Source organism: Triticum aestivum, chromosome 5B, assembly GCF_018294505.1.
Source record: "Triticum aestivum cultivar Chinese Spring chromosome 5B, IWGSC CS RefSeq v2.1, whole genome shotgun sequence".
NCBI lineage: Eukaryota > Viridiplantae > Streptophyta > Magnoliopsida > Poales > Poaceae > Triticum > Triticum aestivum.
The window spans coordinates 364,041,318-364,059,876 of record NC_057807.1 but is presented as its reverse complement, the minus strand read 5'-3'; positions in this window follow the sequence as shown (position 1 = coordinate 364,059,876).

The following is an 18,559-nucleotide window of genomic DNA, read 5'->3' as shown; positions in this document are numbered from 1 at the left end:
CGCGCCTCGTGCTCTCCTCCGCTTCCGGACCCGGCCTTGGAGCCTGGCTGGTGGAGGCGCGATTGGCAATCTCTCCGGATATAGTCCAGCGAGCGCTCTTTTTCCTGAAGAGAGCACGAGCATTAGTACACCTCGAGGGAATAAAACCTGGGAATAAAATGGGATGCCATATTGTTGCGCCGGCGTCTTAGTCCGGACCGCACTTCTTTTCAGCCTGCTGGGCCTTGATGCCCCTTGTTGGCTAGCCACCGTAGGCTCGGCCCTCTGCCTCAAGGACTTCCCCTGCAAAAACGCCATTAGTATACGGTGATAAAAAATAAGCACGGGTGGATCATCCTAAAAGTTCTGGGACTTCGGTCTCGGTTACTTGTGAGGCTGGAAGTAGTCCGGGATAGTCAGCCGTAATGGCCACTAAGGTGTTGTCCTTGCTCAATTGGTGAAACACCCCATCGATCAGCTCCACGCATAAGTTCGGGTCCTCTTAGGAGTCCGAATCGAAGGACCGTTCTGGGTCCTCGGGTTGTGGAGGGGGGTTGTTTATCTCCTTTATAGCCTGGCGTAGCTCCTGCGTTGAAATTGCTAGACTAAATACTTAACTGTGGGAATATGAAACGGATGGGCAAGTGAAAGTATTCGCTTACCCAGCTTGGAGGATTGTACATAGAAAATCCGCCCCGTGGGTTGACGTGGAGGAATTCCTCCTCTTCTCCCTTGTACAAAGCGGACAAGATCTTTATTAGAGCGGCAGCTGATTCCGGCCCCTTACGGCTGCACCGGGTGGCGTCGTCCTCCCCGTTGAAATCCCACATGGGATGGCCCCTATACTGAAGCGGATGCACCCCCCCGCATAATGCATGTGGCCATGACCTCGATCATGGTCAGTCTGGAATGAGCTAACAACCTTATCCGGCTCATGAGGTAAAAGACGTCCCTGTCATTTTCCTTCTGAGGGCTCCATGGACGCCAGCTTAGGCGCTTCTTCAAAGGAGCATTATCAAACTCAGGAAGGCCGATCCGTACAGGGTCCGGCAGGGGGACGTCTTCTATATAAAACCATTCTGAAGGCCAGTCTTTGGATGCCTTCTTTGGGGTTCCGGATAGATATATGGTCCCGACGATGCGCCATAGTTCGGCTCCGCCCACTTGATATATCGACCCCTCCTGAGAATGGGGCACGAGGCAGAATAACTTCTTCCACAGTGCGAAATAAGCCTCGATACCCAAAAACAGCTCGCAAAGGGCTACGAAGCCCGCAATATGCAATATGGAGGCAGGTCTAAGGTTGTGCAACTGGAGGCCATAGAACTCTAGGAGCCCCTGGAGAAACGGATGAATTGGAAATCCAAGCCCTCTTATCAAATAAGGGACAAGGCATACCCGCTCTCATTTGGAGGGATTGGGGACGCTCTCCGCTTGCTCTCCGCCATTATAGGTGGCGAGCCCGGCTCGAACCGGGACCATGTAGGCCGGGGGGAGTAATCCCTTGGCTTGGAGCGCCACTTGCTCGCTGTGCGGGACGGAGCATCTCTCCCAATCTCCAGGCTGAGGACTGGGGGGGGGGGGGGCGAGAGGAGGAGCTGCATCGACCGGCCATGATGGAATGGATCTCTGTCGAATGCGCTCCTATGAATGCTCGCGAAGGGAAGATGGTGTGGTTCGGATCTAAATCCCCGTCTCTTTTATAGGCAGCTCATTTTCGCAGCTAGGGGGTAATGAAAAAACACCCTGGCTTTTCGCATTCGTTTGACACGTGGAAGATGGCCATTATTGGGCACAGAAGCCAAGGAGCGCAACATTCACCAGAAGCCGGACACTATTCAACAGGTATATGGAGTTTGGAGAAGAACCCGCCTTACAATGCCGAAGACAAATTTGCGCGCCGGACTCATCGTCATTGAAGCCTGGTTCGGGGGCTACTGAGGGAGTCCCGGATTAGGGGGTGTCCGGATTACCAGACTATAACCTTTTGCCGGACTCCTGGACTATGAAGATACAAGATTGAAGACTTCGTCCCGTGTCCGGATGGGACTTTCCTTGGCGTGGAAGGCAAGCTTGGCGATACGGATATGTAGATCTCCTCCCATTATAACCGACTCTGTGTAACCCTAGCCCTCTCCGGTGTCTATATAAACCGGAGGGTTTTAGTCCGTAGGACGAAAAACAATCATACCATAGGCTAGCTTCTAGGGTTTAGCCTCTCTGATCTCGTGGTAGATCTACTCTTGTACTACCCATATCATCAATATTAATCAAGCAGGAGTAGGGTTTTACCTCCATCGAGAGGGCCCGAACCTGGGTAAAAACATCATGTCCCTTGTCTCCTCTTACCATCCGCCTAGACGCATAGTTCGGGACCCCCTACCCGAGATCCGCCAGTTTTGACACCGACACCCATCACCGAGAAACATTTCGTTAATCCTCACTAAGGATAATTTTGACCGCTGTCTAGTGATCTACTCTTAAATCACTATTGTACCCCCTTGCCAAACTCATGGCAAGGTATACAATAGGTATGGTACACAACACATCATACTTTATAGAACCTAGGATTGTGGCATAGGGAATGACTTTCATTCTCTTTCTATCTTCTGCCATGGACGGGCTATGAGTCTTACCCAACTTTACACCTTGTAATACACACAAGAACTCCTTCTTTGACTGATCCATTTTGAACTCTTTCAAAAACTTGTTAAGGTATTTACTCATTGAAAAATCTTATCAAGCATCTTGATCTATCTCTATAGATCTTGATGCCCAATATGTAAGCAGCTTCACCGAGGTCTTTCATTGAAAAACTCTTATTCAAGTATCCCTTTATGCTATCTAGAAATTTTATATCATTTCCAATCAACAATATGTCATCCACATATAATATTAGAAATTTTGTAGAGCTCCCACTCACTTTTTTGTAAATACATGCTTCACCGCAAGTCTGTATAAGACCATATGCTTTGATCACACTATCAAAGCATTTGTTCCAACTCCGAGAGGCTTGCACCAGTCCATAAATGGATCGCTGGAGCTTGCACACTTTGTTAGCACCCTTTGGATCGACAAAACCTTCTGGTTGCATCATATACAACTATTCTTCCAGAAATCCATTCGGGAATGCAGTTTTTGACATCCATCTACCTGATTTCATAAAATATGGCAACTGCTAACATGATTCAGACGGATTTAAGCATCACTACAGTTGACCAAATCGCATTTTAGTCAACACCTTGAACTTGTCGAAAACCTTTTGTGACAAGTCGAGCTTTGTAGATAGTAACACTACTATCAGTGTCCGTCTTCCTCTTGAAGATCCATTTATTTTCTATGGCTTGCTGATCATCGAGCAAGTCCACCAAAGTCCACACTTTGTTCTCATACATGGATCCCATCTCAGATTTCATGGCCTCAAGCCATTTCGCGGAACCTGGGCACATCATCGCTTCCTCATAGTTCATAGGTTCATCATGGTCTAATAACATGACTTCCAAAATAGGATTATCATACCACTCTGGTGCAGATTGTACTCTGGAAGACCTACGGGGTTCGGTAATAACTTGATCTGAAGTTTCATGATCATCATCATTAGCTTCCTCACTAATTGGTGTAGGAATCATTGGAACTGATTTATGTGATGATCTAATTTCCAATTCGGGAGAAGGTACAATTACCTCATCAAGTTCTACTTTCCCCCGACTCACTTCTTTCGAGAGAAACTCCTTCTCTAGAAAGGATCCATTCTTAGCAACGGATATCTTGCCTTCGGATCTTGTGATAGAAGGTGTGCCCAATAGTTTCCTGTGGGTATTCTATGAAGACGCACTTCTCCGATTTGGGTTCGAGCTTATCAGGTTGAAGCTTTTTCACATAAGCATCATAGCCCCAAACTTTAAGAAACGACAACTTTGGTTTCTTGCCAAACCACAGTTCATAAGGCAGCGTCTCAACGAATTTTGATGGTGCCCTATTTAAAGTGAATGCAGCTGTCTTTAATACATAACCCTAAAATGATAGTGGTAAACCGGTAAGAGACATCTTAGATCGCACCATATCCAATAAAGTGCGGTTACGGCATTCAGACACACCATTACGCTGTGGTGTTCCAGGTGGCGTGAGCTATGAAACTATTCCACATTGTTTTAAATGGAGGCCAAACTCATAACTCAAATATTCTCCTCCATGATCAGATCGTAGAAACTTTTATTTTCTTGTTACGATGATTCTCCACTTCACTCTAAAATTCTTTGAACTTTTCAAATGTTTCAGACTTGTGTTTCATTAAGTAGATATACCCATATTTGCTCAAATCATATGTGAAGGTCAGAAAATAACGATACCCTCCACGAGCATCAAAACTCATTGGACCGCATACATCGGTATGTATTATTTCCAATAAGTCACTATCTCGTTCCATTGTTCCGAAGAACGGAGTTTTAGTCGTCTTGCCCATAAGGCACGGTTCGCAAGTATCAAATGATTCATAATCAAGTGATTCCAAAAGTCCATCTTTAAGGAGTTTCTTCATGCGATTTACACCGATATGACCCAAATGGCAGTGCCACAAATTAGTTGCACTATCATTATCAACTATGCATCTTTTGGCATCAATATTATGTGTATCATTACGATCGTGATTCAATAAACCATCAACATTGGGTGTATGACCATAGAAGGTTTTATTCATGTAAACAGAATAACAATTATCATCTGCCTTAAATGAATAAATGTATTGCAATAAACATAATCTAGTCATATTCGTGCTCATCGGAAACACCAAATAACATTTATTTAGGTTCAACACTAATCCCGAAAGTATAGGGGGTGTGCGATGATGATCATATCAATCTTGGAACTACTTCCAATACACATCGTCACTTCACCCATAACTAGTCTATGTTTATTCTGTAACTCATGTTTCGAGTTACTAATCTTAGCAACCGAACAAGTATTAAATACCCAGGGGTTACTATGAACACTAGTAAAGTACGCATCAATAATCTGTATATCAAATATACCTTTGTTCACTTTGCCGTCCTTCTTATCCACCAAGTATTTGGGGTAATTCCGCTTCCTGTGACCATTTCCTTTGCAGTAAAAGCACTTTGTTTCAGGCTTAGGTTTAGCTTTGGGCTTCCTCACGTGAGTGACAACTTGCTTGCCATTCTATTTGAAGTTCCCTTTCTTTCCCTTTGCCCCTTTTCTTGAAACTAGTGGTCTTGTCAATCAACACTTGATACTTTTCTTGATTTCTACTTTCGTCGATTTCAGCATCACGAAGAGCTCGGGAATCATTTTCGTCACCCCTTACATACTATGGTTCATCATGAAGTTCCAGTAACTTGGTGATGGCAACTAGAGAACTCTGACAAGCACTATCTTATCTGGAAGATTAACTCCCACTTGATTCAAGTGATTGTAGTACCCAGACATTCATAGCACATGCCCACTAGCTGAGCAATTCTCCTCCATATTTTAGGCGAAGTACTTGTCAGAGGTCTCATACCTCTTGACACGGGCATGAGTCCGAAATACCAATTTCATCTCTTGGAGCATCTCATATGCTCTGTGGCGTTCAAAATGGTTTTGAAGTCCCGGTTCTAAGCCATAAAGCATGGTGCACTAAACTATCAAGTAGTCATCATATTGAGCTAGCCAAACATTCATAACATCTGCATCTGCTCCTGCAATAGGTCTGTCACTTAGCGGTGCATCAGGGACATAATTCTTCTGTGCAACAATGAGGATAAACCTCAGATTACGGACCCAGTCCGCATCATTGCTACAATCATCTTTCAACTTAGTTTTCTCTAGGAACATATAAAGAAACATAGTGTCGGTGTCAAAACCGGCGGATCTCGGGTAGGGGGTCCCGATCTGTGTGTCTCAGGCTGATGGTAACAGGAAGCAAGGGACACAATGTTTACCCAGGTTCGGGCCCTCTCGATGGAGGTAAAACCCTACTTCCTGCTTGATTAATATTGAAGATATGTGGAATACAAGAGTAGATCTACCACGAGATCGTAGAGGCTAAACCCTAAGAGCTAGCCTATGATGGTATGATTGTAAATGTGATCGGCCTTCTAAGGACCATCCTCTCCGGTTTATATAGACACCGGAGAGCTAGGGTTTACATGGAGTCGGTTACAAGGAAGGAAACATAATATCCGGATCGCCAAGCTTGTCTACCAGGCAAAGGAGAGTCCCATCTGGACACGAGCCGAAGTCTTGAGTCTTGTATCTTGACGCTTCTATAGTCCGGACGATGAATATAGTCTGGCTGTCCAGATAACCCTTATCGAGGACTCCCTGCTACCTCTTGAGCACTACGTTGGATTTCCCTGAAGAGGAGAGGATGATGCAGAAAAGTAGTGTAAGTATTTCCCTTAGTTCTTGAGAACCAAGGTATCAATCCAGTAGGAGACCACACACAAGTCCCTCGTACCTACACAAAACGATAGCAACTCGCAACCAACGCTTAGGGGTTGTCAATCCCTTCACGGTCACTTACGAGAGTGAGATCTGATAGATAATATTTTTGGTATTTTTGATAGATAGATGCAAAGTAAAAAAGGTAAAAGGAAAAGTAAAAACAAAGCAAGTAAATAAAGTGATATAGATTGATATGATGAGAATAGACCCGGGGGCCATAGGTTTCACTAGTGGCTTCTCTCGAGAGCATAAGTATTCTATGGTGGGTGAACAAATTACTGTTGAGCAATTGACAGAATTGAGCATAGTTATGAGTATATCTAGGCAATGATCATGTATATAGGCATCACGTCCAAAACAAGTAGATCGAAACGATTCTGCATCTACTACTATTACTCCACTCATCGACCGCTATCCAGCATGCATCTAGAGTATTAAGTAAAAACAGAGTAACGCTTTAAGCAAGATGACATGATGTAGAGGGATAAATTCATGCAATATGATAAAAACCCCGTCTTGTTATCCTCGATGGCAACAATACAATACGTGCCTTGCAGCCCTTTCTGTCACTGGGTAAGGACACCGCAAGATTGAACCCAAAGCTAAGCACTTCTCCAATTGCAAGAACTACCAATCTAGTTGGCCAAACCAAAAAGGATAATTCGAAGAGACTTGCAAAGATAGCTCAATCATATATAAAAGAATTCAGAGAAGAATCAAATATTTTCCATAGATAATCTGAATCATAAACCCACAATTCATCGGTCTCAACAAACACACCACGAAAAGAAGATTACATCGAATAGTTCTCCACAAGAGAGGGGGAGAACACTGTATTGAGATCCAAAAAGAGAGAAGAAGCCATCTAGCTACTAGCTATGGACCCGAAGGTCTGAAGTAAACTACTCACACTTCATCGGAGGGGCTATGGTGTTGATGAAGAAGCCCTCCGTGGTAGATGCCCCCTCCAGCGGAGCTCCGAAACAGGCCCCAAGATGGAATCTTGTGGATACAGAAGGTTGCGGCGGTGGAATTAGGTTTTTAGCTCTTGTTCTGATCGTTCGGGGATACGTAGGTATATATAGGAGGAAGGAGTACGTGGTGGAGCGTCGAGGGGCCCACGAGGTAGGAGGGCGCGCCCAGGGGGGGCGCCCTCCACCCTCGTGACCGCCTCTGGCACTGCTTGGAGTAGGGTCCAAGTCTCCCGGATCATGTTCGGTTGGAAAATCACGACCCCGAAGGTTTCATTCCGTTTGGAATCCGTTTGATATTATGTTTCTTCGAAATACTGAAAAAGGCAAAAAACAGCAATTCTGGGTTGGGCCTCCAGTTAATAGGTTAGTCCCAAAAGTAATATAAAAGTGTAAAATAAAGCCCAATATAGTCCAAAACAGTAGATAAAGTAGCATGGAGCAATCAAAAATTATAGATACGTTGGAGACGTATCAGGCATCCCCAAGCTTAATTCCTGCTCGTCCTCGAATAGGTAAATGATAAAAAAAAAGAATTTTTGATGTGGAGTGATACTTTTGCATAATTTCAATGTAAAACTTCTTAATTGTGATATGAATATTCAGATCCGAAAGATTCAAGACAAAAGTTCATATTGACACAAAAATAATAATACTTCAAGCATACTAATCAAAGCAATCATGTCTTCTCAAAATAAGATGGCAAAAGAAAGTTCATCCCTACAATATCATATAGTTAGGCTATGCTTCATTTTCGTCACACAAAGATGTTCCCAACTTCTATACCCCCGATGACAAGCCAAGCAATTGTTTCATACTTAAATAATCTCAAACTTTTTCAACCTTCACGCAATACATGAGCGTGAGCCATGGATATAGCACTATGGGTGGAATAGAATATGATGATGGGGATTGTGTGGAGAAGACAAAAAAAGGAGAAAGTCTCACATTGACGAGGCTAATCAACGGGGTATGGAGATGCCCATCAATTGATGTCAACATGAGGAGTACGGATTGCCATGCAACGGATGCACTAGAGCTATGAATGCTCAACAAAATAAAACTAGTGGGTGTGCATCCAACTTGCTTGCTCATGAAGACCTAGGGCATTTGAGGAAGCCCATCGTAGGAATATACAAGCCAAGTTCTATAATGAAAAATTCCCACTAGTATAAAAAAGACAACTTATGAGACTCACTACATGAAGAACAAGGTGCTACTTTGAAGCACAATATATGAGACTCACTACATGAAGAACAAGGTGCTACTTTGAAGCACAAGTGTGGAAAAAGAGATAGTAGCATTGCCCTTTTTTTGGGCCTTTCTTTTTTTATATATATTTTGGCCTTTCTTTTTTTATTTGGGCAATGCTCTAATAATGATGATCATCACACTTCTATTGATTACAACATAAGGATTACAACTTGAAACTTAGAACAAGATATGACTCTATATGAATGCCTCCGGCGGTGTACCGGGATGGTGCAATGAATCAAGAGTGACATGTATGAAAAATAATGCATGGTGGCTTTTCCACAAATACGATGTCAACTACATGATCATGCAATGGCAATATGTCAAAAGTAATGTACGTCATGATGATGATGATGGAAGTTGCATGGCAATATATCTCGGAATGGCTATGGAAATGTTATAATAGGTAGGTATGGTGGATGTTTTGAGGAAGATATAAGGAGGTTTATGGGTGATAGAGCATATCGTATCACGGGGTTTGGATGCACCGACGAAGTTTGCACCAACTCTCAAGGTGAGAAAGGGCAATGCACGGTACCGAAGAGGCTAGCAAAGGCGGAAAGGTAAAAGTGTGTATAATCCATGGACTCAACATTAGTCAAAAGAACTCATATACTTATTGAAAAAAATTAGAAGTCATCAAAAATCAAGTACTACGTGCATGCTCCTAGGGGGATAGATTGGTAGGAAAAGACCATCGCTCGTCCCCGACCGCCACTCATAAGGATGCACAAGCCAGGTACACTTCATGTTTCAAATTTGTTACATAACTTTAACCATACGTGCATGCTACGGGACTTGCAAACTTCAACACAAGTATTTCTCAAATTCATAATCACCCAACTAGCATGACTTTGATATTATCACCTCCATATCTCAAAACAATTATCAAGCATCAAACTTATCTTAGTATTCAATTCACTCAAAAGAAAGGTTCACATATCTTGAACACCAAGTATATTAACATTAAGCAAATTACCATGTTATTAACGACTCTCAAAATAATCTAAGTGAAGCATGAGAGATCAATAGTTTCTTTAAAACAAATCCACCACCGTGCTCTTAAAAGATATAAGTGAAGCACTAGAGCAAAAATTATCATGCTCAAAAGATATACGTGAAGTAGTATGAGCAAAACTATCAAGCTCAAAAGATATAAGTGAAGCACATAGAGTATTCTAACAAATTCCAATTCATGTATGGCTCTCTCAGAAGGTGTGTACATCAAGGATGATTTTGGTAAACTAACAAGCAAAGACGCAAATAATACAAGATGCTCCAAGCAAAACACATAACATGTGGTGAATAAAAATATAGCTCCAAGTAAATTACCGATGGAAGTGGACGAAAGAGGGGATGCCTTCCGGGGCATCCCCAAGCTTTGACTTTTTGGTGTCCTTGGATTATATTGGGGGTTCCATGGGCATCCCCAAGCTTAGGCTCTTGACACTCCTTGTTCCATAATCCATGAAAAGAATTCACCCAAAACTTGAAAACTCCACAACACAAAGCTCAACAGAAATCTCGTGAGCTCCGTTAGGGAAAGAAAACAAAAGACTACTTCAAGGTACTGTAATTAACTCATTCTTTATTTATTTTGGTGTTAAACCTACTGTATTCCAACTTCTCTATGGTTTATAAACTATTTTACTAGCCATAGATTCATCAAAATAAGCAAATAACACACGAAAAACAGAATCTGTCAAAAACAGAACAGTCTGTAGAAATCTGTAACTAACGCAAACTTATAGAACTCTACAAATTCTACCAAAATAGGAAGTCCTGTAAATTTTGTTTATTGAACAGCATCAAAAAGAATCAACGCAAAAGCACGTTCCTGTGATTTAACAAAATTATATTCGTGCGTGCAAAGTTTCTGTTTTTCAGCAGAATCAAATCAACTATCATCGTAGGTTATCCTATAGGTTCTACTTGGCACAAACACTAATTAAAAGACAAAACCACATCTAAACAGAATCTAGATGGATTATTTATTCCTAATCAGAAGCAAAAACAAAAAACACAAAATATAATTGGGTTGCCTCCCAACAAGCGCTATCGTTTAACGCCCCTAGCTAGGCATAAAAGCAAGGATAGATCTAGGTATTGCCATCTTTGGTAGGCAATCCATAAGTGGCTCTCATGATAGATTCATATGGTAATTTTATTTTGTTTCTAGGGAAGTATTGCATGCCCTTCTTTAAGGGAAATTGGAATCTAATATTCCCTTCCTTCATATCAATAATTGCACCAATCGTTCTAAGGAAAGGTCTACCAAGAATAATAGGACATGAAGGATTGAAATCTATATCAAGAACGATAAAATCTACGGGCACATAATTCCTATTTGCAACAATAAGAACATCATTAATTATTCCCATAGGTTTTTTAATAGTGGAATCCGCAAGATGCAAGTTTAGAGAGCAATCACCAAAATCACGGAAATCTAGCAAATCACACAAAGCTTTGGGAATAGTAGAGACACTAGCACCCAAATCACACAAAGCATGAAACTCATAATCTTTAATTTTAATTTTAATAGTAGGTTCCCACTCATCGTAGAGTTTTCTAGGGATAGAAACTTTCAACTCAAGTTTTTCTTCATAAGATTGCATCAAAGCATCAACAATGTGTTCGGTAAATGCCTTATTTTGACTATAAGCATGAGGAGAATCTAGCATGGATTGCAACAAGGAAATACAACCAATCAAAGAGCAATTTTCATAATTAAATTCCTTGAGATCCAAAATAGTGGGTTTAGCAACATTTAGGTTTTTATTTCTTTCAATCCCACTTTCATCAATTTCATCATCAAGATATAGAAACTCTGAATTCTTAGAACGCCTTCTAGGTAAAGGAAGATCATATTCAGTTTCATCAAGATTCATATTGCAAAACAAATATTTAATGGGGGACACATCAATAACTTTTAGATCTTCATCTTGATTTTCATAGGAATTGGAAGAACACGCTTTAATAAAGGCATCTTTGGAAGCACGCATCCTAGCGGTTCTTTCCTTGCACTCATCAATGGAAATTCTCATGGCTTTGAGAGACTCATTGATATCATGCTTAGGAGGAATAGATCTAAGCTTTAAAGAATCAATTTCAAGAGAAATTATATCAACGTTCCTAGCCAAATCATCAACTTTAAGCAATTTTTCTTCAAGCAAAGCATTAAAATTCTTTTGTGAATTCATGAACTCTTTAACACTACTCTCAAATTCAGAGGGCATCTTATTAAAATTTCCATAAGAGTTGTTGTAGGAATTTCCATAATTATTAGAAGGATTACTAGGATAAGGCCTAGGATTAAAATTCCCTCTATAAGCATTGTTTCCAAAACTATTCCTACCAACAAAATTCACATCCATAGATTCATTATTATTCTCAAGCAAAGTAGACAAAGGCATATCGTTGGGATCAAGAGGAGTATTTTTAGGAGCAAACATCTTCATAAGTTCATCCATCTTTTCACTCAAAACATTGATTTCTTCTATAGCATGCACTTTTTTACTAGAAGATCTTTCGGTGTGCCATTGAGAATAATTAGCCATAATATTGTCAAGCAATTTGGTAGCATCCCCTAACGTAATTTTCATAAACGTGCCTCCCACGGCCGAATCTAAAAGATTTCTAGAAGCAATATTCAATCCGGCATAATTTTTTTGTATGATCATCCATAAATTCAAACCATGAGTAGGGCAATTGCGAAGCATTAATTTCATTGTTTCCCAAGATTGGGCAACATGCTCATGATCAAGTTGTTTAAAATTCATGATATCATTCCTAAGAGTGATAATCTTAGCGGGAGGAAAATACTTAGAGATAAAAGCATCTTTGCACTTGTTCCAAGAATCAATACTATTTTTAGGCAAAGATGAAAACCAAACTTTAGCACGATCGCTAAGTGAAAACGGAAATAACTTCAATTTGACAATATTGTTATCCACATCTTTGTTCTTTTGCATATCACACAAATCAACAAAATTGTTTAGATGAGTAGCGACATCCTCACTAGGAAGGCCGGCGAATTGATCTTTCATAACAAGATTCAACAAAGCGGTATTGATTTACAAGACTCATCATTATTAAGAGGAGCAATCGGAGTACTAAGGAAATCATTATTATTGGTATTCGAGAAATCACACAATTTGGTATTATCTTGTGCCATGGCAACAAGTAATTCAACACACAAGCAAACAGAAAGGCAACAGGAAAAAAGGCAAACAGAAAAGAGAGGAGGAGATTGGGAAAGAGAGGGCGAATAAAACGGCAAGGGTGAAGTGGGGGAGAGGAAAACGAGAGGAAAATGGCAAATAATGTAATGCGAGAGATAGGGATTGTGATGGGTACTTGGTATTGTTGACTTGCTTGCGTGAGCTCCCCGGCAACGGCGCCAGAAATTCTTCTTGCTACCTCTTGAGCACTGCGTTGGATTTCCCCGAAGAGGAGAGGATGATGCAGAAAAGTAGCGTAAGTATTTCCCTCAGTTTTTGAGAACCAAGGTATCAATCCAGTAGGAGACCATGCACAAGTCCCTCGTACCTACACAGAACGATAGCAACTTGCAACCAACGCTTAGGGGTTGTCAATCCCTTCACGGTCACTTACGAGAGTGAGATCTGATAGATAATATTTTTGGTATTTTTGATAGATAGATGCAAAGTAAAAAAGGTAAAAGGCAAAGTAAAAACAAAGCAAGTAAATAAAGTGATAGAGATTGATATGATGAGAATAGACCCGGGGGCCATAGGTTTCACTAGTGGCTTCTCTCGAGAGCATAAGTATTCTACGGTGGGTGAACAAATTACTGTTGAGCAATTGACAGAATTGAGCATAGTTATGAGTATATCTAGGCAATGATCATGTATATAGGCATCACGTCCAATACATGTAGATCGAAACGATTCTGCATCTACTACTATTACTCCACTCATCGACCGCTATCCAGCATGCATCTAGAGTATTAAGTAAAAACAGAGTAACGCTTTAAGCAAGATGACATGATGTAGAGGGATAAATTCATGCAATATGATAAAAACCCCATCTTGTTATCCTCGATGGCAACAATACAATACGTGCCTTGCAACCCTTTCTGTCACTGGGTAAGGACACCGCAAGATTGAACCCAAAGCTAAGCACTTCTCCCATTGCAAGAACTACCAATCTAGTTGGCCAAACCAAAAAGGATAATTTGAAGAGACTTGCAAAGATAACTCAATCATACATAAAAGAATTCAGAGAAGAATCAAATATTTTCCATAGATAATCTGAATCATAAACCCACAATTCATCGGTCTCAACAAACACACCGCAAAAAGAAGATTACATTGAATAGTTCTCCACAAGAGAGGGGGAGAACATTGTATTGAGATCCAAAAAGAGAGAAGAGCCATCTAGCTACTAGCTATGGACCCGAAGGTCTGAAGTAAACTACTCACACTTCATCGGAGGGGCTATGGTGTTTATGTAGAAGCCCTCCATGGTAGATGCCTCCTCCACGGAGCTCCGGAACAGGCCCCAAGATGGGATCTCATGGATACAGAAGGTTGCGGCGGTGGAATTAGGTTTTTGGCTCCTGTTCTGATCGTTCGGGGATACATAGGTATATTTAGGAGGAAGGAGTATGTCGGTGGAGCATCGAGGGGCCCACAAGGTAGGGGGCGCGCCCATGGGGGCGCCCTCCACCCTCGTGACCGCCTCTGGCACTGCTTGGAGTAGGGTCCAAGTCTCCTGGATCACGTTCGGTTGGAAAAATCACGATCCCGAAGGTTTCATTACGTTTGGACTCCGTTTGATATTCTGTTTCTTCGAAATACTAAAAAAGGCAAAAAACAACAATTCTGGGCTGGGCCTCCGGTTAATAGGTTAGTCCCAAAAGTAATATAAAAGTGGAAAATAAAGCCCAATATAGTCCAAAATAGTAGATAAAGTAGCATGGAGCAATAAAAAATTATAGATACGTTGGAGACGTATCACTCCCTTAGTAGCCCCTGAACCAGGCTTCAATGACGACGAGTCCGGCGCACAGTGTTGTTTTCGGCATTGCAAGGCGGGTTCCTCCGAATACTCCAAGGTTATTATCGAACACGTAGGTTGTGTTCGGATCTGCAAAATGATCCTCACATACCACCATAGAGAGAATGATACTTCAGCTGACGATTTTCAGACGATGTGGCATGCCACTAGAGCTAGGTTATTATTCGAACCATTTTTTACAACCAGCCACAACGCGTATTGCGAGGCGGATTCCTTGACATGTCTTGTCAAAGCAGAGATCATGTCCCCTTATCATGGGATTCTCATCAATACGGGTATGGGTAATCCCCCCATGCCATCAATCGTGGCGCTTGGGAAGTAAGCGATTCTCAACAGGCTAGTGGGGAGGCGCACCGCTTCCGTCGCCCCTATATAAAGGGATAAGAGTTCCCCATTCTTACCCACGCCTTCTTCCTCCCTTGCATACTCTTTCCCCCTCGAGCTCCAATGCTCTAGCCCAGGTTTTCTTTGCACAGTTAGTCATGTCCGGAGCGGGAGGCAAGTGGGTGGATTACACCGTGACGGAGAAGAAGATCACGAATCTCCGGGCGGCCGGATACTTGGCCATAGATATAGCGCACCGGCTACCAGACGAGGGGCAGGTCATTCCAACTCCAGGACCCCACGAGAGGGTCGTGTTCCTAGCCCACTTCGTCCGTGGACTGGGGTTTCCACTCCACCCCTTCGTCCGCGGGCTCATGTTCTACTACGGGCTAGACTTTCATGACCTAGCTCCGAACTTTGTCCTCAACATTTCGGCGTTCATCATCATATGCGAGGCTTTCCTCCGCATCAAGCCTCATTTCGGCTTGTGGCTGCAAATCTTCTGCGTGAAGCCAAAGATCATGAGTGGCCAACAAGCGGAGTGCGGAGGAGCCATGGTGGGCAAAATGCCTAATGTCACCTGGCCTGAAGGCTCCTTTGCGGAGACCGTGAAGGGGTGGCAATCGTGGTGGTTCTACATCACCGAGCCGCGCGACGCCAACTGGGCGGCGGCCCCCGAGTTCTGATTTGGAACCCCTATGTGGCTCACCTCCTGGGAACAGAAGGGCCTGCTATGGGGCGAATCTACAGAGCTGACCGGACTCATCAACTGCATCAAGGGCATGAAGGACAAGAACATCAAGCTTGTCAACGTGATCCAAGTTATGCTCATTCGCCGGATTCTGTCGTGCCAAAGGCGGGCATCCAATCTGTGGGAGTTCGTCCCGTCCGAACACCAGACGCTTCAGAGGCTCTACGACATGAAGCACAAGGATGCGTGGAAGGCGCTATTCAAGGCCTCCGAAGTGCCTCCTCTTATAACCGAGGACCGCGGGCTCCACGCCGCACGGCACCCCATCCAGGTGAGTTCTCAGGCCGCCACCGGGTCCGGTTCTCCCCAACGTATTTATGAGAAATTCCTAAGTGATTGTGTATATTTGTTTTAGGAGTATGTGGAGACAGCGGAGCGGATCGATAGTCCGGCTCCACTGCCAGAAGGCCCAGCCAGTGATCTTCTTACGAAGATGCTGGTCCCGGCACCCTATAAGGGGCTGGAGAAGAAGGCCGATAAGAAGGCCCCGGGGACCCGAAAGGGTCTCTGAAATAAGGTTGCGCAAGCCTCGTCCGAAGACGACGAGGCGCATTCCTCCCCCGAAGGGGAAGAAGAATAAGAAGATGAGGAGGAGGCCGCCCCGTCCGGAAAGGATGGGGGGCCAGAGACGGCGAGCCAGGGGGCCAGGAGAGGCCCCCGGCGTAAGGCCTTCATACCCTTGTCGTCCGATGACGACGAGGCAGATTCCTCCCGCGGAGGCGAGGAGGAAGAAGGAGAAACACCACCTCCCCACGCTGGGGGAGGGAAGAAGAGGAAGGCCGCCCCGGTGGGAGAGACTGGGACGTCCAAGAAGGGAAAAGCATCCCTTCCGAACTACTCCGCCACCGCCGCCGATAGCGAGGAAGGGTGGCTGCCCATGAAGAAGCCCTTTGTGCGATCGTAAGTGTACGCACTCAATAGTATTTTAGCTTCATAGTATTGCTTATAATGCCGAACTTGTATGCAGTCCGGCCAGGGTCCATCCCGAAGTGTCGTCTTCGGACGGGTCCTTGAGTGAGTCACCAATGAACTCACTCCCGACGGCTACGTCTCCTCGACCTGCGGACGACACGGAGGTGTTGTCCCGAAGGCTCCCGACGATGGCGGAGGTGGCCCTGGAGGCGCCTCAAGGCGGCGTCCCAGGCGGCGGACTCGCGGGGTTCAAGGTCCCCGCGGATCGTGTTGATGAGATCCATGGTAAGTCGGGCTCTCAGCCGAACACTGCTCCGGAGCCTTCAGTGGTTCAGGACTTAGGTGGGCAGCCCCTCGTTATGGAGGGAGGGCTGTCTGTATTAAGGACTTCCGTTGCGCCCCAGGTGCCGAATTGTCTGTTGGAAGCGCTTCGCGGTGCTTCCCTAGGTGAAGAGCACCGTACTCTCATGAGTGCGGTGATTCAGAAGGTTTCGTCCGCCAAGAGCGGATTAACCGAAGCCTGCACCAGCCTCCTAATAGGATTTGAGGTAAGCAACAAAAATATGTGAAGTTACCACCTGATAGGTAGTAGCCCCTGATACTCTGTTTGGTGTTCAGAAAGAAAAACCAAATAGAGGGTCAATTATAATTTGCAAGAGTCTGAAAATAATTTTAAATGTAAATAAACAGGCTGTGCTACTGGCCGCTGCTGCTCGCACGGCCGAAATCACCGGCCTAACGCAGGATTTAGAGCGGGCACAGGGAGAGCTCGGCCTCGCAAGGAGGCAGCTCGAGGAGAGCAAAGGTAAATGATTCCCCTATCTCCTATAATGAATAGTAAATAAAATGTGATTATGCTAACGATGAGACGTCGTGATATGGTAAGAAAGGCCACCACCGAAGTGGCGGCTCTCAAGAAGGCGCTGTCCGAGGCCGAACTCAAAGCAGCCTTGGAAATCAAGGAGCGCGAAAAGCAAGAGGCACGAGTGGGCGAGGTACAAGAAGAGCTCCGGGAGCTCGGCAAGAAGCTCGAGTCTGCGGAGCGGGAGCTGAAAGCAAAAGAGGCCGAGCTTGCGAAGGCCCTTACAAACACAAAAGAGGCCAAGGCCGAAGCCGAGAGGGCTCAGCAAGAGATCCAGGAGGCAAAGAAAATAGCGGTGGGTAAGAAAATTTTTATTCAAAGCAAACATGTGGAGGAGGCATTTCTTTTACTTACTCGAATCCGGAGCTCTCCATGGCAATTCGCAGACCTGCCATGCTGCGTATCCGACGCCGCGGAGTTCTACCATGCCCAGGAGGGGAGCTCAACGGAGAAGCTGTTCTGGTCCCAGTATGTTGGGGCCGAACACGCAACACCTCTGAGTGACCAACTGAAGCAGTTGGTCGAACTCCACAAGGCGGCCGAAGTGGCTATGAAAGATCTCATTGTCCGGATATGGCCCGGCGAGCCTCTGCCTACCAGCTAGTTCGGCCTGATCAAGCGGATGGTGGATTCCTGTCCGCGACTGGAAGTCATCAAGTGATCCGTTTGTATTGAGGGTGCCTGTCGGGCCCTTGCCCGTGCCAAGGTGAATTGGGGCAAGCTGGATGCGGAGAAGCTAGTGAAGGACGGGCCGCCGGAGGGCAAGCCGCATCGCGTCCCCGAGAAGTATTATGACGGCGTTATGAAGGGTGCTTGCCTCGTGGCCGATGAATGTAGCAGAGACATAATTTTTGACTGAATTCACTTCTGTCATGTTTGTAATTTAAAGACGAAGTTACTTGCGCTATGTAGCACCTTTGTGATTTAAAATATTACCTTCTTTGCGACTATTTATCAAATTCTGAAAGTAGGCCAGTCGTCTGCTTCCGCCCCCGTGTAACTAGTACTGGGGTGTTCGTGGAA